At 42.9% G+C, this 17,271-nt stretch overlaps 10 non-coding genes across 10 annotated transcripts; all 10 read right to left on the bottom strand.

Annotated features, from left to right (window-relative positions):
- Positions 1 to 1,851: 1,851 nt before the first annotated feature.
- trnam-cau (transfer RNA methionine (anticodon CAU)) lies at positions 1,852 to 1,924 on the bottom strand. Its single transcript has one exon. It is a non-coding gene; the product is annotated as a tRNA-Met (tRNA).
- A 196-nt stretch (positions 1,925 to 2,120) lies between these two features.
- On the bottom strand, positions 2,121 to 2,191 carry trnag-gcc (transfer RNA glycine (anticodon GCC)). Its single transcript has one exon. It is a non-coding gene; the product is annotated as a tRNA-Gly (tRNA).
- A 3,725-nt stretch (positions 2,192 to 5,916) lies between these two features.
- trnam-cau (transfer RNA methionine (anticodon CAU)) lies at positions 5,917 to 5,989 on the bottom strand. The gene has a single exon. It is a non-coding gene; the product is annotated as a tRNA-Met (tRNA).
- Positions 5,990 to 6,185: 196 nt separating this feature from the next.
- On the bottom strand, positions 6,186 to 6,256 carry trnag-gcc (transfer RNA glycine (anticodon GCC)). Its single transcript has one exon. It is a non-coding gene; the product is annotated as a tRNA-Gly (tRNA).
- Positions 6,257 to 9,035: 2,779 nt separating this feature from the next.
- On the bottom strand, positions 9,036 to 9,106 carry trnag-gcc (transfer RNA glycine (anticodon GCC)). Its single transcript has one exon. It is a non-coding gene; the product is annotated as a tRNA-Gly (tRNA).
- A 1,414-nt stretch (positions 9,107 to 10,520) lies between these two features.
- trnam-cau (transfer RNA methionine (anticodon CAU)) lies at positions 10,521 to 10,593 on the bottom strand. Its single transcript has one exon. It is a non-coding gene; the product is annotated as a tRNA-Met (tRNA).
- Positions 10,594 to 13,489: 2,896 nt separating this feature from the next.
- Positions 13,490 to 13,562, bottom strand: trnam-cau (transfer RNA methionine (anticodon CAU)). Its single transcript has one exon. It is a non-coding gene; the product is annotated as a tRNA-Met (tRNA).
- A 196-nt stretch (positions 13,563 to 13,758) lies between these two features.
- Positions 13,759 to 13,829, bottom strand: trnag-gcc (transfer RNA glycine (anticodon GCC)). Its single transcript has one exon. It is a non-coding gene; the product is annotated as a tRNA-Gly (tRNA).
- Positions 13,830 to 15,243: 1,414 nt separating this feature from the next.
- Positions 15,244 to 15,316, bottom strand: trnam-cau (transfer RNA methionine (anticodon CAU)). Its single transcript has one exon. It is a non-coding gene; the product is annotated as a tRNA-Met (tRNA).
- Positions 15,317 to 15,512: 196 nt separating this feature from the next.
- Positions 15,513 to 15,583, bottom strand: trnag-gcc (transfer RNA glycine (anticodon GCC)). Its single transcript has one exon. It is a non-coding gene; the product is annotated as a tRNA-Gly (tRNA).
- Positions 15,584 to 17,271: the final 1,688 nt, after the last annotated feature.

Below are 17,271 nucleotides of genomic sequence, written 5' to 3'. Positions count from 1 at the left end.
TTAGACAGGGGAGCGCAATTCCTGGATGTCCGCTTTAGTTTGGCTTGAATTTTAGGTTTTATATATGCTTTAAGCATCTAGAGTTCACGGAAAAAAACACTTGTTCTCCTAAAGCCTTTATTCCTTTGTCCTTTGCATTACCAATGCTCTCTCTAGAAGGTAGAGGACTGCACATATGTCCAAGCTGGCCATTCTACAATAGACCTGCCTCGTGTCAGGCTTGACAAAAAATGTAAACACCACCTCATCACATCTATCCTCATCACCACTGAACTACCGAGGCTGAGGGAAAAAGCATGCTAAATTGAAAAAATGTAAACATCTTTTCGCATTTCACAAAGGCAATAGCATTGACGCCCTTAATTGAGTCTTCATTAATTGTCTTCAGACTAATGAGGTTAGTACTTGGGACAGAATGTTTTGTTGGATGGTAAAACAGTTTCGGAGGCTGCCCAGCCCTCACGTCTACTCAAGAGATGGAGAGAAGGTAGAACTGTCTCAAAACATCTTTATAGAATACCCTCCCTTTTTCCTTTGTTCTGTTTCATGTCATTCTAGTGGTGTGAAAATGTGCAGGTGTTGAAGTCTAAGCTCCTTGACTGGCACAAATCTCGGTACTAGAGAGGGGAGCTGGAGTTCACGGAAAGAACACTTGTTGTGCTGAAGACTTTATTCCTTTGACCTTTGGATTACCAATGCTGTCTCTGGAAGGTAGAGGACCGCACATATGTCCAAGCTGGCCATTCTACAATAGACCTGCCTCGTGTCAGGCTTGACAAAAAATGTAAACACCTCATCACATCTATCCTCATCACCACTGAACTACCGAGGCTGAGGGAAAAAGCATGCTAAATTGAAAAAATGTAAACATCTTTTCGCATTTCACAAAGGCAATAGCATTGACGCCCTTAATTGAGTCTTCATTAATTGTCTTCAGACTATTGAGGTTAGTACTTGGGACAGAATGTTTTGTTGGATGGTAAAACAGTTTCTTTATAGCATACCTTCCCTTTTTCTTTTGTTGTGTTTCATGCCCTTCTAGTGGTGTGAAAATTTGCAGGTGTTGAAATCTAAGCTCCTTGACTGGCACACATCTTGGGTATTAGACAGGGGAGCGCAATTCCTGGATGTCCGCTTTAGTTCGGCTTGAATTTTAGGTTTTATATATGCTTTAAGCATCTAGAGTTCACGGAAAAAAACACTTGTTCTCCTAAAGCCTTTATTCCTTTGTCCTTTGCATTACCAATGCTCTCTCTAGAAGGTAGAGGACTGCACATATGTCCAAGCTGGCCATTCTACAATAGACCTGCCTCGTGTCAGGCTTGACAAAAAATGTAAACACCTCATCACATCTATCCTCATCACCACTGAACTTCCGAGGCTGAGGGAAAAAGCATGCTAAATTGAAAAAATGTAAACATCTTTTCGCATTTCACAAAGGCAATAGCATTGACGCCCTTAATTGAGTCTTCATTAATTGTCTTCAGACTAATGAGGTTAGTACTTGGGACAGAATGTTTTGTTGTAAAACAGTTTCGGAGGCTGCCCAGCCCTCACGTCTACTCAAGAGATGGAGAGAAGGTAGAACTGTCTCAAAACATCTTTATAGCATACCCTCCCTTTTTCCTTTGTTCTGTTTCATGTCATTCTAGTGGTGTGAAAATGTGCAGGTGTTGAAGTCTAAGCTCCTTGACTGGCACAAGTCTCGGTACTAGAGAGGGGAGCTGGAGTTCACGGAAAGAACACTTGTTGTGCTGAAGACTTTATTCCTTTGACCTTTGGATTACCAATGCTGTCTCTGGAAGGTAGAGGACCGCACATATGTCGAAGCTGTCCATTCTACGAAAAACCTGCCTCGTGTGAGGCTTGAACTCACGACCTTCAGATTATGAGACTGACACGCTGCCAACTGCGCCAACGAGGCTGAGGGAATGCGCCTGCTAAATTGAAAAACAATTGTAAACACCTTTTCGCATTTCATAAAGACAATAGCATTGACACACTTAATTGGGTCTTCATTAATTGTCCTGAGAATAAATAGAAGGCTGAGACCTCTGTTACTGCATATCAGTCAGTCAAGCTGCACTCATTTTGAGTTGTGAGACTTTTAAAGAGGTGCTTGCATTGGCCGGGAATCGAACCCGGGTCTCCCGCGTGGCAGGCGAGAATTCGACCACTGAACCACCAATGCCCACGTGTTGGAAAAAGGAGTTCCATTGAAGACGCCATCGCGTGTAGACAGAATCTTTTTCTTGATGGTCCATCAGTACTACATACTAAACCACATACTAACCTCATCACCACTGAACTACCAATGCCCACATTGTGTTCCACTGCACCACTGGACAGTCGCACTAATGACATTTGTACTTGGGACAGAATGTTTTGCTGAAAGGTAAAACAGTTTCGGAAACTGCCCAACCCTCGTGTCTACTCAAGAGATGGAGAGAAGGTAGAAGTGTCTTAAATCATCTTTATAGCATACCTTCCTTTTTCCCTTTGTTGTGTTTCATGCCATTCTAGTGGGGTGAGAATTTGCAGATGCAGAGGCGAGAATTCGACCACTGAACCACCAATGCCCATGTGCCGGAGAAAGGAGTTCCATTGAAGACGCCATCGCGTGTAGACAGAATGTTTTTTGATGGTCCATCAGTACTACGTACTAAACCACATACTAACCTCATCACCACTGAACTACCAATGCCCACATTGTGTTCCACTGCACCACTGGACAGTCGCACTAATGACATTTGTACTTGGGACAGAATGTTTTGTTGAAAGGTAAAACTGTTTCGGAAGCTGTCCACCCATCACGTCTACTCAACAGATGGAGAGAAGGTAGAAATGTCTTAAAACATCTTTATAGCATACCTTCCCTTTTTCCTTTGTTCTGTTTCATGCCCTTCTAGTGGTGTGAAAATTTGCAGGTGTTGAAATCTAAGCTCCTTGACTGGCACACATCTTGGGTATTAGACAGGGGAGCGCAATTCCTGGATGTCCGCTTTAGTTTGGCTTGAATTTTAGGTTTTATATATGCTTTAAGCATCTAGAGTTCACGGAAAAAAACACTTGTTCTCCTAAAGCCTTTATTCCTTTGTCCTTTGCATTACCAATGCTCTCTCTAGAAGGTAGAGGACTGCACATATGTCCAAGCTGGCCATTCTACAATAGACCTGCCTCGTGTCAGGCTTGACAAAAAATGTCAACACCTCATCACATCTATCCTCATCACCACTGAACTACCGAGGCTGAGGGAAAAAGCATGCTAAATTGAAAAAATGTAAACATCTTTTCGCATTTCACAAAGGCAATAGCATTGACGCCCTTAATTGAGTCTTCATTAATTGTCTTCAGACTAATGAGGTTAGTACTTGGGACAGAATGTTTTGTTGGATGGTAAAACAGTTTCGGAGGCTGCCCAGCCCTCACGTCTACTCAAGAGATGGAGAGAAGGTAGAACTGTCTCAAAACATCTTTATAGAATACCCTCCCTTTTTCCTTTGTTCTGTTTCATGTCATTCTAGTGGTGTGAAAATGTGCAGGTGTTGAAGTCTAAGCTCCTTGACTGGCACAAATCTCGGTACTAGAGAGGGGAGCTGGAGTTCACGGAAAGAACACTTGTTGTGCTGAAGACTTTATTCCTTTGACCTTTGGATTACCAATGCTGTCTCTGGAAGGTAGAGGACCGCACATATGTCCAAGCTGGCCATTCTACAATAGACCTGCCTCGTGTCAGGCTTGACAAAAAATGTAAACACCTCATCACATCTATCCTCATCACCACTGAACTACCGAGGCTGAGGGAAAAAGCATGCTAAATTGAAAAAATGTAAACATCTTTTCGCATTTCACAAAGGCAATAGCATTGACGCCCTTAATTGAGTCTTCATTAATTGTCTTCAGACTATTGAGGTTAGTACTTGGGACAGAATGTTTTGTTGGATGGTAAAACAGTTTCTTTATAGCATACCTTCCCTTTTTCTTTTGTTGTGTTTCATGCCCTTCTAGTGGTGTGAAAATTTGCAGGTGCTGAAATCTAAGCTCCTTGACTGGCACACATCTTGGGTATTAGACAGGGGAGCGCAATTCCTGGATGTCCGCTTTAGTTCGGCTTGAATTTTAGGTTTTATATATGCTTTAAGCATCTAGAGTTCACGGAAAAAAACACTTGTTCTCCTAAAGCCTTTATTCCTTTGTCCTTTGCATTACCAATGCTCTCTCTAGAAGGTAGAGGACTGCACATATGTCCAAGCTGGCCATTCTACAATAGACCTGCCTCGTGTCAGGCTTGACAAAAAATGTAAACACCTCATCACATCTATCCTCATCACCACTGAACTTCCGAGGCTGAGGGAAAAAGCATGCTAAATTGAAAAAATGTAAACATCTTTTCGCATTTCACAAAGGCAATAGCATTGACGCCCTTAATTGAGTCTTCATTAATTGTCTTCAGACTAATGAGGTTAGTACTTGGGACAGAATGTTTTGTTGGATGGTAAAACAGTTTCGGAGGCTGCCCAGCCCTCACGTCTACTCAAGAGATGGAGAGAAGGTAGAACTGTCTCAAAACATCTTTATAGAATACCCTCCCTTTTTCCTTTGTTCTGTTTCATGTCATTCTAGTGGTGTGAAAATGTGCAGGTGTTGAAGTCTAAGCTCCTTGACTGGCACAAATCTCGGTACTAGAGAGGGGAGCTGGAGTTCACGGAAAGAACACTTGTTGTGCTGAAGACTTTATTCCTTTGACCTTTGGATTACCAATGCTGTCTCTGGAAGGTAGAGGACCGCACATATGTCCAAGCTGGCCATTCTACAATAGACCTGCCTCGTGTCAGGCTTGACAAAAAATGTAAACACCTCATCACATCTATCCTCATCACCACTGAACTACCGAGGCTGAGGGAAAAAGCATGCTAAATTGAAAAAATGTAAACATCTTTTCGCATTTCACAAAGGCAATAGCATTGACGCCCTTAATTGAGTCTTCATTAATTGTCTTCAGACTATTGAGGTTAGTACTTGGGACAGAATGTTTTGTTGGATGGTAAAACAGTTTCTTTATAGCATACCTTCCCTTTTTCTTTTGTTGTGTTTCATGCCCTTCTAGTGGTGTGAAAATTTGCAGGTGCTGAAATCTAAGCTCCTTGACTGGCACACATCTTGGGTATTAGACAGGGGAGCGCAATTCCTGGATGTCCGCTTTAGTTCGGCTTGAATTTTAGGTTTTATATATGCTTTAAGCATCTAGAGTTCACGGAAAAAAACACTTGTTCTCCTAAAGCCTTTATTCCTTTGTCCTTTGCATTACCAATGCTCTCTCTAGAAGGTAGAGGACTGCACATATGTCCAAGCTGGCCATTCTACAATAGACCTGCCTCGTGTCAGGCTTGACAAAAAATGTAAACACCTCATCACATCTATCCTCATCACCACTGAACTTCCGAGGCTGAGGGAAAAAGCATGCTAAATTGAAAAAATGTAAACATCTTTTCGCATTTCACAAAGGCAATAGCATTGACGCCCTTAATTGAGTCTTCATTAATTGTCTTCAGACTAATGAGGTTAGTACTTGGGACAGAATGTTTTGTTGTAAAACAGTTTCGGAGGCTGCCCAGCCCTCACGTCTACTCAAGAGATGGAGAGAAGGTAGAACTGTCTCAAAACATCTTTATAGAATACCCTCCCTTTTTCCTTTGTTCTGTTTCATGTCATTCTAGTGGTGTGAAAATGTGCAGGTGTTGAAGTCTAAGCTCCTTGACTGGCACAAGTCTCGGTACTAGAGAGGGGAGCTGGAGTTCACGGAAAGAACACTTGTTGTGCTGAAGACTTTATTCCTTTGACCTTTGGATTACCAATGCTGTCTCTGGAAGGTAGAGGACCGCACATATGTCGAAGCTGTCCATTCTACGAAAAACCTGCCTCGTGTGAGGCTTGAACTCACGACCTTCAGATTATGAGACTGACACGCTGCCAACTGCGCCAACGAGGCTGAGGGAATGCGCCTGATAAATTGAAAAACAATTGTAAACACCTTTTCGCATTTCATAAAGACAATAGCATTGACACACTTAATTGGGTCTTCATTAATTGTCCTGAGAATAAATAGAAGGCTGAGACCTCTGTTACTGCATATCAGTCAGTCAAGCTGCGCTCATTTTGAGTTGTGAGACTTTTAAAGAGGTGCTTGCATTGGCCGGGAATCGAACCCGGGTCTCCCGCGTGGCAGGCGAGAATTCGACCACTGAACCACCAATGCCCACGTGTTGGAAAAAGGAGTTCCATTGAAGACGCCATCGCGTGTAGACAGAATCTTTTTTGTACTTGGGACAGAATGTTTTGCTGAAAGGTAAAACAGTTTCGGAAACTGCCCAACCCTCGTGTCTACTCAAGAGATGGAGAGAAGGTAGAAGTGTCATAAATCATCTTTATAGCATACCTTCCTTTTTCCCTTTGTTGTGTTTCATGCCATTCTAGTGGGGTGAGAATTTGCAGATGCAGAGGCGAGAATTCGACCACTGAACCACCAATGCCCATGTGCCGGAGAAAGGAGTTCCATTGAAGACGCCATCGCGTGTAGACAGAATGTTTTTTGATGGTCCATCAGTACTACGTACTAAACCCAACACTAACCTCATCACCACTGAACTACCAATGCCCACATTGTGTTCCACTGCACCTCTGGACAGTCACACTAATGAAGTTAGTACTTGGGACAGAATGTTTTGTTGGAAAACTGTTTCGGAAGCTGTCCACCCATCACGTCTACTCAAGAGATGGAGAGAAGGTAGAAATGTTTTAAAACATCTTTATTGCATACCTTCCCTTTTTCCTTTGTTCTGTTTCATGCCCTTCTAGTGGTGTGAAAATTTGCAGGTGTTGAAATCTAAGCTCCTTGACTGGCACACAGCTTGGGTATTAGACAGGGGAGCGCAATTCCTGGATGTCCGCTTTAGTTTGGCTTGAATTTTAGGTTTTATATATGCTTTAAGCATCTAGAGTTCACGGAAAAAAACACTTGTTCTCCTAAAGCCTTTATTCCTTTGTCCTTTGCATTACCAATGCTCTCTCTAGAAGGTAGAGGACTGCACATATGTCCAAGCTGGCCATTCTACAATAGACCTGCCTCGTGTCAGGCTTGACAAAAAATGTAAACACCACCTCATCACATCTATCCTCATCACCACTGAACTACCGAGGCTGAGGGAAAAAGCATGCTAAATTGAAAAAATGTAAACATCTTTTCGCATTTCACAAAGGCAATAGCATTGACGCCCTTAATTGAGTCTTCATTAATTGTCTTCAGACTAATGAGGTTAGTACTTGGGACAGAATGTTTTGTTGGATGGTAAAACAGTTTCGGAGGCTGCCCAGCCCTCACGTCTACTCAAGAGATGGAGAGAAGGTAGAACTGTCTCAAAACATCTTTATAGAATACCCTCCCTTTTTCCTTTGTTCTGTTTCATGTCATTCTAGTGGTGTGAAAATGTGCAGGTGTTGAAGTCTAAGCTCCTTGACTGGCACAAATCTCGGTACTAGAGAGGGGAGCTGGAGTTCACGGAAAGAACACTTGTTGTGCTGAAGACTTTATTCCTTTGACCTTTGGATTACCAATGCTGTCTCTGGAAGGTAGAGGACCGCACATATGTCCAAGCTGGCCATTCTACAATAGACCTGCCTCGTGTCAGGCTTGACAAAAAATGTAAACACCTCATCACATCTATTCTCATCACCACTGAACTACCGAGGCTGAGGGAAAAAGCATGCTAAATTGAAAAAATGTAAACATCTTTTCGCATTTCACAAAGGCAATAGCATTGACGCCCTTAATTGAGTCTTCATTAATTGTCTTCAGACTATTGAGGTTAGTACTTGGGACAGAATGTTTTGTTGGATGGTAAAACAGTTTCTTTATAGCATACCTTCCCTTTTTCTTTTGTTGTGTTTCATGCCCTTCTAGTGGTGTGAAAATTTGCAGGTGTTGAAATCTAAGCTCCTTGACTGGCACACATCTTGGGTATTAGACAGGGGAGCGCAATTCCTGGATGTCCGCTTTAGTTCGGCTTGAATTTTAGGTTTTATATATGCTTTAAGCATCTAGAGTTCACGGAAAAAAACACTTGTTCTCCTAAAGCCTTTATTCCTTTGTCCTTTGCATTACCAATGCTCTCTCTAGAAGGTAGAGGACTGCACATATGTCCAAGCTGGCCATTCTACAATAGACCTGCCTCGTGTCAGGCTTGACAAAAAATGTAAACACCTCATCACATCTATCCTCATCACCACTGAACTTCCGAGGCTGAGGGAAAAAGCATGCTAAATTGAAAAAATGTAAACATCTTTTCGCATTTCACAAAGGCAATAGCATTGACGCCCTTAATTGAGTCTTCATTAATTGTCTTCAGACTAATGAGGTTAGTACTTGGGACAGAATGTTTTGTTGTAAAACAGTTTCGGAGGCTGCCCAGCCCTCACGTCTACTCAAGAGATGGAGAGAAGGTAGAACTGTCTCAAAACATCTTTATAGCATACCCTCCCTTTTTCCTTTGTTCTGTTTCATGTCATTCTAGTGGTGTGAAAATGTGCAGGTGTTGAAGTCTAAGCTCCTTGACTGGCACAAGTCTCGGTACTAGAGAGGGGAGCTGGAGTTCACGGAAAGAACACTTGTTGTGCTGAAGACTTTATTCCTTTGACCTTTGGATTACCAATGCTGTCTCTGGAAGGTAGAGGACCGCACATATGTCGAAGCTGTCCATTCTACAAAAAACCTGCCTCGTGTGAGGCTTGAACTCACGACCTTCAGATTATGAGACTGACTCGCTGCCAACTGCGCCAACGAGGCTGAGGGAATGCGCCTGATAAATTGAAAAACAATTGTAAACACCTTTTCGCATTTCATAAAGACAATAGCATTGACACACTTAATTGGGTCTTCATTAATTGTCCTGAGAATAAATAGAAGGCAGAGACCTCTGTTACTGCATATCAGTCAGTCAAGCTGCGCTCATTTTGAGTTGTGAGACTTTTAAAGAGGTGCTTGCATTGGCCGGGAATCGAACCCGGGTCTCCCGCGTGGCAGGCGAGAATTCGACCACTGAACCACCAATGCCCACGTGTTGGAAAAAGGAGTTCCATTGAAGACGCCATCGCGTGTAGACAGAATCTTTTTTGTACTTGGGACAGAATGTTTTGCTGAAAGGTAAAACAGTTTCGGAAACTGCCCAACCTTCGTGTCTACTCAAGAGATGGAGAGAAGGTAGAAGTGTCTTAAATCATCTTTATAGCATACCTTCCTTTTTCCCTTTGTTGTGTTTCATGCCATTCTAGTGGGGTGAGAATTTGCAGATGCAGAGGCGAGAATTCGACCACTGAACCACCAATGCCCATGTGCCGGAGAAAGGAGTTCCATTGAAGACGCCATCGCGTGTAGACAGAATGTTTTTTGATGGTCCATCAGTACTACGTACTAAACCCAACACTAACCTCATCACCACTGAACTACCAATGCCCACATTGTGTTCCACTGCACCTCTGGACAGTCACACTAATGAAGTTAGTACTTGGGACAGAATGTTTTGTTGGAAAACTGTTTCGGAAGCTGTCCACCCATCACGTCTACTCAAGAGATGGAGAGAAGGTAGAAATGTTTTAAAACATCTTTATAGCATACCTTCCCTTTTTCCTTTGTTCTGTTTCATGCCCTTCTAGTGGTGTGAAAATTTGCAGGTGTTGAAATCTAAGCTCCTTGACTGGCACACAGCTTGGGTATTAGACAGGGGAGCGCAATTCCTGGATGTCCGCTTTAGTTTGGCTTGAATTTTAGGTTTTATATATGCTTTAAGCATCTAGAGTTCACGGAAAAAAACACTTGTTCTCCTAAAGCCTTTATTCCTTTGTCCTTTCCATTACCAATGCTCTCTCTAGAAGGTAGAGGACTGCACATATGTCCAAGCTGGCCATTCTACAATAGACCTGCCTCGTGTCAGGCTTGACAAAAAATGTAAACACCTCATCACATCTATCCTCATCACCTACACGTGACCCTCAGCGTGGCTGAGGGAAAAAGCATGCTAAATTGAAAAAATGTAAACATCTTTTCGCATTTCACAAAGGCAATAGCATTGACGCCCTTAATTGAGTCTTCATTAATTGTCTTCAGACTATTGAGGTTAGTACTTGGGACAGAATGTTTTGTTGTAAAACAGTTTCGGAGGCTGCCCAGCCCTCAAGTCTACTCAAGAGATGGAGAGAAGGTAGAACTGTCTCAAAACATCTTTATAGCATACCCTCCCTTTTTCCTTTGTTCTGTTTCATGTCATTCTAGTGGTGTGAAAATGTGCAGGTGTTGAAGTCTAAGCTCCTTGACTGGCACAAGTCTCGGTACTAGAGAGGGGAGCTGGAGTTCACGGAAAGAACACTTGTTGTGCTGAAGACTTTATTCCTTTGACCTTTGGATTACCAATGCTGTCTCTGGAAGGTAGAGGACCGCACATATGTCCAAGCTGGCCATTCTACGAAAAACCTGCCTCGTGTGAGGCTTGAACTCACGACCTTCAGATTATGAGACTGACGCGCTGCCAACTGCGCCAACGAGGCTGAGGGAATGCGCCTGCTAAATTGAAAAACAATTGTAATCACCTTTTCGCATTTCATAAAGACAATAGCATTGACACACTTAATTGGGTCTTCATTAATTGTCCTGAGAATAAATAGAAGGCTGAGACCTCTGTTACTGCATATCAGTCAGTCAAGCTGCGCTCATTTTGAGTTGTGAGACTTTTAAAGAGGTGCTTGCATTGGCCGGGAATCGAACCCGGGTCTCCCGCGTAGCAGGCGAGAATTCGACCGCTGAACCACCAATGCCCACGTGTTGGAAAAAGGAGTTCCATTGAAGACGCCATCGCGTGTAGACAGAATCTTTTTCTTGATGGTCCATCAGTACTACATACTAAACCACATACTAACCTCATCACCACTGAACTACCAATGCCCACATTGTGTTCCACTGCACCACTGGACAGTCGCACTAATGACATTTGTACTTGGGACAGAATGTTTTGCTGAAAGGTAAAACAGTTTCGAAAACTGCCCAACCCTCGTGTCTACTCAAGAGATGGAGAGAAGGTAGAAGTGTCTTAAATCATATTTATAGCATACCTTCCTTTTTCCCTTTGTTGTGTTTCATGCCATTCTAGTGGGGTGAGAATTTGCAGATGCAGAGGCGAGAATTCGACCACTGAACCACCAATGCCCATGTGCCGGAGAAAGGAGTTCCATTGAAGACGCCATCGCGTGTAGACAGAATGTTTTTTGATGGTCCATCAGTACTACGTACTAAACCCAACACTAACCTCATCACCACTGAACTACCAATGCCCACATTGTGTTCCACTGCACCACTGGACAGTCGCACTAATGACATTTGTACTTGGGACAGAATGTTTTGCTGAAAGGTAAAACAGTTTCGGAAACTGCCCATCCCTCGTGTCTACTCAAGAGATGGAAAGAAGGTAGAAGTGTCTTAAATCATCTTTATAGCATACCTTCCCTTTTTCCTTTGTTCTGTTTCATGCCCTTCTAGTGGTGTGAAAATTTGCAGGTGTTGAAATCTAAGCTCCTTGACTGGCACACATCTTGGGTATTAGACAGGGGAGCGCAATTCCTGGATGTCCGCTTTAGTTTGGCTTGAATTTTAGGTTTTATATATGCTTTAAGCATCTAGAGTTCACGGAAAAAAACACTTGTTCTCCTAAAGCCTTTATTCCTTTGTCCTTTGCATTACCAATGCTCTCTTTAGAAGGTAGAGGACTGCACATATGTCCAAGCTGGCCATTCTACAATAGACCTGCCTCGTGTCAGGCTTGACAAAAAATGTAAACACCACCTCATCACATCTATCCTCATCACCACTGAACTACCGAGGCTGAGGGAAAAAGCATGCTAAATTGAAAAAATGTAAACATCTTTTCGCATTTCACAAAGGCAATAGCATTGACGCCCTTAATTGAGTCTTCATTAATTGTCTTCAGACTAATGAGGTTAGTACTTGGGACAGAATGTTTTGTTGGATGGTAAAACAGTTTCGGAGGCTGCCCAGCCCTCACGTCTACTCAAGAGATGGAGAGAAGGTAGAACTGTCTCAAAACATCTTTATAGAATACCCTCCCTTTTTCCTTTGTTCTGTTTCATGTCATTCTAGTGGTGTGAAAATGTGCAGGTGTTGAAGTCTAAGCTCCTTGACTGGCACAAATCTCGGTACTAGAGAGGGGAGCTGGAGTTCACGGAAAGAACACTTGTTGTGCTGAAGACTTTATTCCTTTGACCTTTGGATTACCAATGCTGTCTCTGGAAGGTAGAGGACCGCACATATGTCCAAGCTGGCCATTCTACAATAGACCTGCCTCGTGTCAGGCTTGACAAAAAATGTAAACACCTCATCACATCTATCCTCATCACCACTGAACTACCGAGGCTGAGGGAAAAAGCATGCTAAATTGAAAAAATGTAAACATCTTTTCGCATTTCACAAAGGCAATAGCATTGACGCCCTTAATTGAGTCTTCATTAATTGTCTTCAGACTATTGAGGTTAGTACTTGGGACAGAATGTTTTGTTGGATGGTAAAACAGTTTCTTTAAAGCATACCTTCCCTTTTTCATTTGTTGTGTTTCATGCCCTTCTAGTGGTGTGAAAATTTGCAGGTGTTGAAATCTAAGCTCCTTGACTGGCACACATCTTGGGTATTAGACAGGGGAGCGCAATTCCTGGATGTCCGCTTTAGTTCGGCTTGAATTTTAGGTTTTATATATGCTTTAAGCATCTAGAGTTCACGGAAAAAAACACTTGTTCTCCTAAAGCCTTTATTCCTTTGTCCTTTGCATTACCAATGCTCTCTCTAGAAGGTAGAGGACTGCACATATGTCCAAGCTGGCCATTCTACAATAGACCTGCCTCGTGTCAGGCTTGACAAAAAATGTAAACACCTCATCACATCTATCCTCATCACCACTGAACTTCCGAGGCTGAGGGAAAAAGCATGCTAAATTGAAAAAATGTAAACATCTTTTCGCATTTCACAAAGGCAATAGCATTGACGCCCTTAATTGAGTCTTCATTAATTGTCTTCAGACTAATGAGGTTAGTACTTGGGACAGAATGTTTTGTTGTAAAACAGTTTCGGAGGCTGCCCAGCCCTCACGTCTACTCAAGAGATGGAGAGAAGGTAGAACTGTCTCAAAACATCTTTATAGCATACCCTCCCTTTTTCCTTTGTTCTGTTTCATGTCATTCTAGTGGTGTGAAAATGTGCAGGTGTTGAAGTATAAGCTCCTTGACTGGCACAAGTCTCGGTACTAGAGAGGGGAGCTGGAGTTCACGGAAAGAACACTTGTTGTGCTGAAGACTTTATTCCTTTGACCTTTGGATTACCAATGCTGTCTCTGGAAGGTAGAGGACCGCACATATGTCGAAGCTGTCCATTCTACGAAAAACCTGCCTCGTGTGAGGCTTGAACTCACGACCTTCAGATTATGAGACTGACGCGCTGCCAACTGCGCCAACGAGGCTGAGGGAATGCGCCTGCTAAATTGAAAAACAATTGTAAACACCTTTTCGCATTTCATAAAGACAATAGCATTGACACACTTAATTGGGTCTTCATTAATTGTCCTGAGAATAAATAGAAGGCTGAGACCTCTGTTACTGCATATCAGTCAGTCAAGCTGCGCTCATTTTGAGTTGTGAGACTTTTAAAGAGGTGCTTGCATTGGCCGGGAATCGAACCCGGGTCTCCCGCGTGGCAGGCGAGAATTCGACCACTGAACCACCAATGCCCACGTGTTGGAAAAAGGAGTTCCATTGAAGACGCCATCGCGTGTAGACAGAATCTTTTTTGTACTTGGGACAGAATGTTTTGCTGAAAGGTAAAACAGTTTCGGAAACTGCCCAACCCTCGTGTCTACTCAAGAGATGGAGAGAAGGTAGAAGTGTCTTAAATCATCTTTATAGCATACCTTCCTTTTTCCCTTTGTTGTGTTTCATGCCATTCTAGTGGGGTGAGAATTTGCAGATGCAGAGGCGAGAATTCGACCACTGAACCACCAATGCCCATGTGCCGGAGAAAGGAGTTCCATTGAAGACGCCATCGCGTGTAGACAGAATGTTTTTTGATGGTCCATCAGTACTACGTACTAAACCCAACACTAACCTCATCACCACTGAACTACCAATGCCCACATTGTGTTCCACTGCACCTCTGGACAGTCACACTAATGAAGTTAGTACTTGGGACAGAATGTTTTGATGGAAAACTGTTTCGGAAGCTGTCCACCCATCACGTCTACTCAAGAGATGGAGAGAAGGTAGAAATGTTTTAAAACATCTTTATAGCATACCTTCCCTTTTTCCTTTGTTCTGTTTCATGCCCTTCTAGTGGTGTGAAAATTTGCAGGTGTTGAAATCTAAGCTCCTTGAGTGGCACACAGCTTGGGTATTAGACAGGGGAGCGCAATTCCTGGATGTCCGCTTTAGTTTGGCTTGAATTTTAGGTTTTATATATGCTTTAAGCATCTAGAGTTCACGGAAAAAAACACTTGTTCTCCTAAAGCCTTTATTCCTTTGTCCTTTCCATTACCAATGCTCTCTCTAGAAGGTAGAGGACTGCACATATGTCCAAGCTGGCCATTCTACAATAGACCTGCCTCGTGTCAGGCTTGACAAAAAATGTAAACACCTCATCACATCTATCCTCATCACCTACACGTGACCCTCAGCGTGGCTGAGGGAAAAAGCATGCTAAATTGAAAAAATGTAAACATCTTTTCGCATTTCACAAAGGCAATAGCATTGACGCCCTTAATTGAGTCTTCATTAATTGTCTTCAGACTATTGAGGTTAGTACTTGGGACAGAATGTTTTGTTGTAAAACAGTTTCGGAGGCTGCCCAGCCCTCAAGTCTACTCAAGAGATGGAGAGAAGGTAGAACTGTCTCAAAACATCTTTATAGCATACCCTCCCTTTTTCCTTTGTTCTGTTTCATGTCATTCTAGTGGTGTGAAAATGTGCAGGTGTTGAAGTATAAGCTCCTTGACTGGCACAAGTCTCGGTACTAGAGAGGGGAGCTGGAGTTCACGGAAAGAACACTTGTTGTGCTGAAGACTTTATTCCTTTGACCTTTGGATTACCAATGCTGTCTCTGGAAGGTAGAGGACCGCACATATGTCGAAGCTGTCCATTCTACGAAAAACCTGCCTCGTGTGAGGCTTGAACTCACGACCTTCAGATTATGAGACTGACGCGCTGCCAACTGCGCCAACGAGGCTGAGGGAATGCGCCTGCTAAATTGAAAAACAATTGTAAACACCTTTTCGCATTTCATAAAGACAATAGCATTGACACACTTAATTGGGTCTTCATTAATTGTCCTGAGAATAAATAGAAGGCTGAGACCTCTGTTACTGCATATCAGTCAGTCAAGCTGCGCTCATTTTGAGTTGTGAGACTTTTAAAGAGGTGCTTGCATTGGCCGGGAATCGAACCCGGGTCTCCCGCGTGGCAGGCGAGAATTCGACCACTGAACCACCAATGCCCACGTGTTGGAAAAAGGAGTTCCATTGAAGACGCCATCGCGTGTAGACAGAATCTTTTTCTTGATGGTCCATCAGTACTACATACTAAACCACATACTAACCTCATCACCACTGAACTACCAATGCCCACATTGTGTTCCACTGCACCACTGGACAGTCGCACTAATGACATTTGTACTTGGGACAGAATGTTTTGCTGAAAGGTAAAACAGTTTCGGAAACTGCCCAACCCTCGTGTCTACTCAAGAGATGGAGAGAAGGTAGAAGTGTCTTAAATCATCTTTATAGCATACCTTCCTTTTTCCCTTTGTTGTGTTTCATGCCATTCTAGTGGGGTGAGAATTTGCAGATGCAGAGGCGAGAATTCGACCACTGAACCACCAATGCCCATGTGCCGGAGAAAGGAGTTCCATTGAAGACGCCATTGCGTGTAGACAGAATGTTTTTTGATGGTCCATCAGTACTACGTACTAAACCACATACTAACCTCATCACCACTGAACTACCAATGCCCACATTGTGTTCCACTGCACCACTGGACAGTCGCACTAATGACATTTGTACTTGGGACAGAATGTTTTGTTGAAAGGTAAAACTGTTTCGGAAGCTGTCCACCCATCACGTCTACTCAACAGATGGAGAGAAGGTAGAAATGTCTTAAAACATCTTTATAGCATACCTTCCCTTTTTCCTTTGTTCTGTTTCATGCCCTTCTAGTGGTGTGAAAATTTGCAGGTGTTGAAATCTAAGCTCCTTGACTGGCACACATCTTGGGTATTAGACAGGGGAGCGCAATTCCTGGATGTCCGCTTTAGTTTGGCTTGAATTTTAGGTTTTATATATGCTTTAAGCATCTAGAGTTCACGGAAAAAAACACTTGTTCTCCTAAAGCCTTTATTCCTTTGTCCTTTGCATTACCAATGCTCTCTCTAGAAGGTAGAGGACTGCACATATGTCCAAGCTGGCCATTCTACAATAGACCTGCCTCGTGTCAGGCTTGACAAAAAATGTAAACACCACCTCATCACATCTATCCTCATCACCACTGAACTACCGAGGCTGAGGGAAAAAGCATGCTAAATTGAAAAAATGTAAACATCTTTTCGCATTTCACAAAGGCAATAGCATTGACGCCCTTAATTGAGTCTTCATTAATTGTCTTCAGACTAATGAGGTTAGTACTTGGGACAGAATGTTTTGTTGGATGGTAAAACAGTTTCGGAGGCTGCCCAGCCCTCACGTCTACTCAAGAGATGGAGAGAAGGTAGAACTGTCTCAAAACATCTTTATAGAATACCCTCCCTTTTTCCTTTGTTCTGTTTCATGTCATTCTAGTGGTGTGAAAATGTGCAGGTGTTGAAGTCTAAGCTCCTTGACTGGCACAAATCTCGGTACTAGAGAGGGGAGCTGGAGTTCACGGAAAGAACACTTGTTGTGCTGAAGACTTTATTCCTTTGACCTTTGGATTACCAATGCTGTCTCTGGAAGGTAGAGGACCGCACATATGTCCAAGCTGGCCATTCTACAATAGACCTGCCTCGTGTCAGGCTTGACAAAAAATGTAAACACCTCATCACATCTATCCTCATCACCACTGAACTACCGAGGCTGAGGGAAAAAGCATGCTAAATTGAAAAAATGTAAACATCTTTTCGCATTTCACAAAGGCAATAGCATTGACGCCCTT

Source organism: Channa argus, unplaced genomic scaffold, assembly GCF_033026475.1.
Source record: "Channa argus isolate prfri unplaced genomic scaffold, Channa argus male v1.0 Contig022, whole genome shotgun sequence".
In the NCBI taxonomy this organism is placed as follows: domain Eukaryota; kingdom Metazoa; phylum Chordata; class Actinopteri; order Anabantiformes; family Channidae; genus Channa; species Channa argus.
Note: the sequence above shows the minus strand (reverse complement) of the source record. Positions and strands in the feature narration are given on the sequence as shown.